Here is an 8,649-nt window from a genome sequence, read left to right on the forward strand (position 1 = left end):
AGCTGGGGGATCATGTGTTGTGACTAGCACCAAATTGATCTCCATCCATATTCAGTTGCTAGTGGTATCTGTGGGTTATGTACGTGGTCCTGACTCCTCATACCATACCATTGCCTGGTAATGGGCACGGGCAATGGCTTGATGTAATGCTCCTTGTGTAGGTTGCAGCTTCTCGGCTTCTAATTGTTTCTTTGTGAATAACCTCCACCTGAGCTCACCAACATCCACAAGATTTGTACCGGGCTCGTACAGCTGGCAAACAAATGCTTCAATCTTGTTTTCTGTGTCAGAACTGAGCTTTTTTGTAGTACCTAGAGTAGCAAATGCAAATGGGAAAGCCATCATGGATCAAGAGATGTTCCCAGTGGGCTGACCACTTCATAGCCACACTGGACAGGAAGACCAAAGAACATAGTGAGACCCATGTAGTATTTGACCGCCATGACATTGCATCTTCACTGAGGGAGGCCACATGTAAGCGATGCCAGGGTGGCAAGCCCCCTACCACTTATCATGTGGAAGACAACACACCAATAGGGAAGGTGTCAGAAAAACTGTCAGGTATCCACACCAAAGATGAGCTGACTGTCTATCTGACTAAGAAAGCCCTCCAACACTTCCAGGGGAAAACCAACATTTTCATAATCACGTCAAGGCAACATGTCCACTCAAACTCTATCAATGTAAAACATCTCCACAGCTCACAGGAAGAGGCTGACACAAGGATAATCCTGCACAGCCTGCTGTGTGTGGGTTACCATCAGCTGTACAAGGACACCTATTTCATCACCGGTGTGGGGAACAAAAAACGTATCATCTCACTGGAGCCAGTAGTGCACTGGGTAAAACAAGGACTTCAGCCTTACCAGGGTTACATGCCATTTCTGGAGCTGACCAGCCAGGCCATTTTGCTGGCAAGGGGAAGTTAACCTATTGGCAAGCCCTACACCCGTGTCCTGTGGAGGTGGTATCTGCATTTGCTACTCTAGGTACTGCAAACAAGCTCAGTTCTGACACAGAAAAAAAGATTGAAGCATTTGTTTGCCAGCTACAAATACAATCCCGGTACAAATCTTGTGGATGTTGGTGAGCTCAGGTGGAGGTTATTCACAAAGAAACAATTAGAAGCAGAGAAGCTGCAACCTACACAAGGAGCATTACATCAAGCCATTGCCCGTGCCCATTACCAGGCAATGGTATGGTATGAGGAGTCAGGACCACGTACATAACCCACAGATACCACCAGCAATTGAATATGGATGGGAGGCTGAGGGAAATCAACTGGTGCTAGTCACAACACATGATCCCCCAGCTCCAGCCACCATTACCCAACTGAAATCCCATTGCATGTCACATTGTTCTCTCAAACGTGTAACTGCTCTCAGATATGCATGTGTGGGGCAGATGAATAGGTGTGTTGTAATGTAAGCAAGGCACATCTGTTGGGGATTGATGATGATGACAACAAAGATGGAGACCCTTCTATTTAAATGTGTTTACAAAACTTTCTGTAAATATTAGAACAAACAATCAATTTGTGACCATTTCTCATATTGTTCTTTATTTTATATGAGGGATATATATATAGGCCTATATATATTGTAACGTTTTGCAGACTGAGTGAGGCAGTTCGCTCCCAAACCGGGAAGCGAACCCCAGCCCCCCACTCAGCAGACAAGGCAAGCAGCTCGCTTGGCATGGCGAGTTACGGCCCAATCTCTTGCAGGGTCGTAACAATATATATGCAAATTACGCTAATAATGAAAGGTTAGATATCCTATGGAAAGAGAATATTTTCTAGACGTGCAAACAGACTTACACTGTCTGTAAGATCATCTTTATTAATTAACTTAAAGCAAAGAAATATAGCTATTTCTCGTTTGGGTGTGATTATTACATAATTATTACACAGACAAAGGGTTGCATGATTTATTTTTAGGATGATGATAATTGATGACTTGTAAACATACATCTTAGAGTTTGTGAGAAGCTTTCAAAGTTGACTAAAACTTAAAAAATGCAGCAATTTACTTATTTTCACCCGTTTTTGAATAATGTATGATAATTAGGAAAGGTTGTATGACTTCACAATGGTAACAGATGAATTTATGGACCTCACAAACATGGACTTAGACTCTTAGATCACCTTTATAAGTTACCTAGAAGCAAAGTTATTGCCATTTCCTGTTTTGGGCAATGAATTGGCTAATTATGCTAATTACACATGCTAAACCCCAAAATAAAAATTGGAGACATGTTTTTTTGGCATTCTGAGAACCCCAAGAATCAAGATATACATGTCTCCAAAAATTAACATTCCAAAATTACGGAAATTGATAGGCTCCTCTACTAAATGGCCAGCGCGTCCCTGGACGTAACCCAACTCTATGGCGTAACCTCACGTCACCGCACACCTGTGGACAGACTGGTTTCTGTTCACAATGAACCAGTGTGATCCGGTCTGGAGCCTGCCTTCTGTATCCGCTAAATCTCCACCCACACATACATGAACACATTCAGTTTCCGTATCCGCTCTAGACCGGATCTGCAACCTGAAACTGACTTGATGATTCACTCTACATTCCACCCTAGTGTCTACAAGATGGCACCATTACTACCAGTGTTGTATAACTAAGTAGATTTACTTAAGTACTGTACTTTACTTGAGTATTTCCAATATCCAATACTTTTACTTCTACTCCACTACATCTCGGATCCAAATACTGTACTTTTACTCCACTACATTTATTTGAAAACTTTAGTTGCTAGTTACTTTCTATATATGAATGATAATATTAAAAAACATAAATTAAATCACTTTAGCCCTATTTTATACCATAATAGGCTGTTTGAAATTAGCCTCGTAAACCAGTCTCTCTTCCAAGATGGGAGGAGTCAGTTTACAACGTGTCGCGATGCGACAGCTTGTCCGTCACGTCACATCACACTTTTGGCCCTACTCATATCTCCGCCACCGTTGCCCCTATCCACGCCAAACTTTGCACACAAAGTCCTTGGCTGGCAAACCACAAGGCCCCGATTTCTCACGTGCCCCTCTTCTAGCGCCACCATTAGGTTGCTTTTTGCAGACTCTTATCTCTGCCACCGTTGCTCCTATCCAAGCCAAACTTTGCACACACACTCATTACCACAACCTCCGCCCCTGATTTCTCACATGCCCCTCTTCTAGCGCCACCATGAGGTTGCTTTTTGTTTACTTCACACCTCGTTGAGCTTGTAGATTGTCTATTTTCACTACTTCAGAAACTATTGTTTTCTAATTTATTAATGGAATTCATAATACTTAAAATTATATGTTTTTTGGGGGGGGAATGTTTTGGAAAAAGTTTTGAAATAATTAAAAAAACACAAATAAAGGGACCCAAAAAATGTGTCCACGACCAACAAATGGGTCCAGACCCACTGCTTGGGAAACAGTGAATCAAACAACATAACCTACTCGCTAATAAACTATTCAATCAATCAATCAATCAATCAATCAATCAATCAACAACATGATGTGGGGGAACGACAGTTGTTCTGATGATATCCTCTGCATAGTACAGTGTTCTATCTGTCTGTCATGAGTTAAAAAAAGCGATCTCAATGTAAACAAGCCATAGGTTTTCTTGGGCGTAGCCTTGTACCAGACAGTGAACTGTACTGTCATGAAACTGTAACTTTTCCTATGCAAACTACTAATACATCCTTCAATCAATCAATCAATCAATCAATCAATCAATCAATCAATCAATCAATCAACCAATAAATCAATCAACATTACAACATACCAATTTGAGGTTCATATCATCGTCCCAGTGCAGTCGTCCTCATGTAACCTGTCCCGTCTTCTTCCTGGGATTTATCCAAACCATGCACACAGGGAAACTGGATCACAACAAGTTAATACTAGTGTGGATCTCTGCCTGTTATAACTTGTTAACAACAACCTGACTTGTATCTGTCATTACTTATTCTCCCACTGCACACGCAGAATGCTGAATAAAAACTCTGTTTTCTTCTGTCGGTTTATTAGAAGTAGAACTAACTTCTTCAGCAACACCAGACACGTTTCAACAAGTTCACAATCACTTCCTCAAATAACACCACAGACTGAACCCTTCCCTTTAGGGCGTAACCCAACTCTATGGCGTAACCTCACGTCACCGCACACCTGTGGACAGACTGGTTTCTGTTCCCACTGAACCAGTGTGATCCGGTCTGAAGCCTGCCTCCTGTAACCGGTAAATCTCCACCCACACATACATGCACACATTCAGTTTCCGTATCCGCTCTAGACCGGATCTGCAACCTGAAACTGACTTGATGATTCACTCTACATTTCACTCCAGGGTCCACAAGATTGCACCATACACAAAACGGTGCATCAATGGAGCATCATAAAGGTTCTGTTTTATTTTCTTTTTTTTTTTAATAGCAGATCTACAAGCGCACAACGCATCACGATGCACACGTTTTGAGCTTGTAGATCGGCTATTTTTTTTATTTTAATATTATCATTTATATCTGCAAAGCAACTGGTAACTAACGTTTATTTGTAGTGGAATAAAAGTACAATATTTGCCTCTGTGGTGTAGTGGAGTACAGATATTTGAAAATACTCAAGTAAACTACATCACAATTGGGTTTTTGGAGTGCGGGGGCTTAGGGGGTGCTAAGCCTTCACCAGGGGGGGCTAAAGCCCCCTCTAGCCCAAGCCCCCCCCCCCCCCCCCCCCCGGAGCCGCTTGAGCCCCTGCCCTTATACCCGTCCGTAAAAAGTGCCCTCCCCAGACAATGAAATGCAGTTTTCCTGATCAGTTTCCATTAGGACAGATCAACAATACCTTTTATACTAGGCATTTAACACTTAAACACCATTTATGTCTATTCTGGGGGAACATTCACCAAAAATAGCCGATCTACAAGCTCACAACACGGCACGACGTGATGCGTTATGAGCTTGCAGATCTGCTTTTTTGATGAAGATCGAGACTTGATGTAGGCTGAAAAAGGTTTGCACCAATTACAGTGCAACTGAGGTCAGTTTCATTAAGTAAGTGGTTAAACTGAAGTCATGTTGATGAATTCCAAATATTATCAAAAGTACGGCACCCCTGGACTAGAGTCATGGTACGGAACCCGCTTTGATTAACTCTGCTCTACAGAGCACAACTTGGAAAAAAGAAAAAATAAGAAACAAAGGAGGGCCTTGAATGGAAAGAAAGAGTTGCAGAGGATGTTGTAGAAACGTTGTTTCCTCCAGCAACTGGGGGTCCCCACATGACAGGAAATTGACAATTTAAGGAGCTTTTTAATACCTTAAAAAAAATTGTCAAACTAAATGCAATGCCTCAACTCCTATGATTCCTACTGTTTTACACCCGTAAACCCATAAAATGTGACTGAAGTCTGACGTCATTTACACATCCTACCCTGGTCCTGTTTTTTGTCCAGTTTTTTGGTCCGTTATGAATTCCACACCAAGTGCAGTAGATTAGAGTATGGTATTCGGCAGCACCCCTGGTCTGGACTTGAGGTCGTCACCCACTTCATAAAGATGAGAAGAAAAGTGTGTGTGTGTGTGTGTGTGTGTGTGTGTGTGTGTGTGTGTGTGTGTGTGTGTGTGTGTGTGTGTGTGTGTGTGTGTGTGTGTGTGTGTGTGTGTGTGTGCCTTTGATTCTAGCTTGGAGGAAGCCTTTATGACGAAAGTCATTAAATACCAGCCGCTCCTACGAACCATCACAGAGCTAGGCTATAGGTGCAATCTATTTGTGTTCATCTTTGGCAGCCTTGGACATGTACATAGGTTGGTTGTAAGAGGCTTCCAACAACTTGGGATGCCAAAAAAAACAGCAAAACGGCTTGCAAAGTTCTGTGCAATCTCTTCTACTATTGGTAGTCGCCAAATTTGGCGAAGGCGTTGTTATATGTACCCTTGAATGGTGTGTGGTTATTGGATATTTGTCCAGGATTTGCTGACTGTACATTATTTACAGCACCTTGTAATATTTGTGTCCTTGTACTTGTATCTCTTATGTGGACATAAATAAATGATTGAAATGTGTGTGTGTGTGTGTGTGTGTGTGTGTGTGTGTGTGTGTGTGTGTGTGTGTGTGCGTGTGCGCGTGTGCGTGTGCGCGTGTGCGTGTGTGTGTGTGTGTGTCTTAAACACAGCATTAATGAGGAGCTACAAGCCGTTTTTTCATGCCAAGGACCTCAAAAATGAAACTCATTTGGCTGTGGTGTACCTGTAGTTAAACACTCAGGTACAGTGTGGCACCGTACAATACAGTATGCAATGTACAATTTATACACACTTTAACACCCTTTTTCTTTTTTTTCTATGTCTGATGACATAATATAGTAACCCATTTAGGCCTAGAATTATTGAATGCTTTAACCAGTGAAAAATAGCAGATATACAAGCTCCCAGCGCGGCACCGAGTGCCGCGCTGGGAGCTTGTAGATCTGCTATTTTTTTTAAAGTTGTGAAAATGTGCAGCGTTTTCTGGGGCCATTTGTAGGCCAAGGAATGTTTTTTGTGCAAAACAAATGCTTGCAATAGAGAAACGAAGCCATGTCGTCATTTGTGCGTAATGTCGCCCTCTAGGGGGTTCATGCTGGTATTGTTTTGTATTCAAATCGCCATTGGGGATTCTGCGATCGCCGCATATAAGGACTGTGTTAAAAAAATAAACACACCATGTGCGCGTTTCTGTCAGCGGGGGGGTTCTGCATAGTTTATGATATTCATTCATATCTGATATAGCCTGTGTAACTCGTTTCTAGCGTTTATTGTGTTACTCTTTGGGTAAATCTGTACATTTCCACCTTAGTCGATGCTTCATATCCATTTGGGTCAATCCGAGAGCATGGTGTGTTTATATTTTTAACACAGTTCTTATATGCGGTGATCGCAAATTCCCCAATGGCGATTTGAATACAAAACAATACCAGCATGAACCCCGTAGAGGGCGACATTTCACGCCATTTCACGGAAGTGACATCACACTTCGCTACTGAATGGATTCAGCATCATGACGAACCCTTAGTTAGACCCCTCAGATCCTACTTAAATACCCAGAGGGTATTTTCCTCCTGTATAGAAAGTCGATGGGAGCCCAACTTAACTTGGCCGCTGTGGCGACCCTGAAGGTCGCAAACTCGGGCGCCCTAGCTAAATCATTAGAGCATGCCCTGCCCTGGGCTACATCTGTGCAAAATGTGGCACTTTAAGACAAATTTGCACGAAATTAGCATTTGCTCCCCTTAACACCCCGCACTATTATGTATAAACTGTGCACTATGCAACAAACAAAAACCACAACACCACCAGTCCACCATGGGTTAAGCCTACACCACTGAGAGGTGTAATACTGCCCTCTACAGGCCGGCATACCCACCAACACTCCTGCATTTAGCAGTGAGACTCCTGAATGGTTTTTCCTCTTTGCTTCTGCATTGGAATTTCTCCTGAAAATATCCTTACTTTTGCACAACTCAACCCAGAGAACAACACATGTTTCATTTTAAAGGCCTGTCCCAATTATATGCAAATGGCTCCAAAAATGTATGAAGCAGGGCTGAAGTCATTGTATTAATAATAATATTCAAAATCTTACAAAGTAACTAGTAACTAAAGATGTCAAATATTTGAGGTGGAGTAAAAGTATAATATTTGCCGACCCCTAGTGTGGGACCCACTGATTCTAATCTAGGGCAGTGGTTCTCAACCTGTGGGTCGGGACCCCCAGAGGGGTCCCCAAATTATTCTTGGGGGGTCCCCAGATGATTAACTTAATGTGCAACATTGTTTTCTCACTCAACAGTAAACAAACCAACATAAAGTTTAAGTGTATTCATACTTGTCAGCTGTCGTCACAACGCTGTGGGAACGCCCCCTGGTTTACTTGTGTAGGGCAGAAAACCACGTGATCTAGCACAGACCTCCAGTCTGCAGCCAGACAGAAGCGTTTCACAGCCCTCCAAAAAGGATTGCAAAGCGACTTTGCCACAATGCCGGACAGTTGTTGTGCGATCTGTGTTCTAATAGACGAGGAGATAACTCCGGAGCATTATTTTGCGAGTGTTTAGTGTTGTGTTAGTAGCCTACAGTGTAAACACAGTCACTGTACAATATTGCGTGGTCGGCGACTGCGAGTCATCAGATCGTTAGAGTATTTCACACTAAACAAGTGACTTTCTTTCTTGAAATCGTCTGTCATAATATTGTTGTGGTTTTCACACTACAAGATTGATCACACACTGCCAGATATTTCACCAGGATGATCCCCGACACAGGCATAGCCAATATTACATTCGTTTTTATTCTAATTGTGCACCAGAGCGGGCTCTAATGATTTTCCGTCTCTCTCTCTCTCACACACACACACGCGCACACACGCGCACACACACACACACACACACACACACACACACACACACACACACACACACACACACACACACACACACACACACACCACACACACGTGTTCGATGTTTTCATAATAGCCGTGCTGCGTGGTTTTAACATGAGATGCGTTGGTTTTATATTGCTATGAAACAGCATATATATTATTATGATGAAATTCTGAAACAGACTATTATTTATCAGCAATATAACTACCAATAAGACACCTGAATT

The sequence above is a fragment of the Nannobrachium achirus genome (assembly GCF_963921795.1).
Source record: "Nannobrachium achirus genome assembly, chromosome: 19".
NCBI classification, from domain to species: Eukaryota; Metazoa; Chordata; class Actinopteri; order Myctophiformes; family Myctophidae; genus Nannobrachium; species Nannobrachium achirus.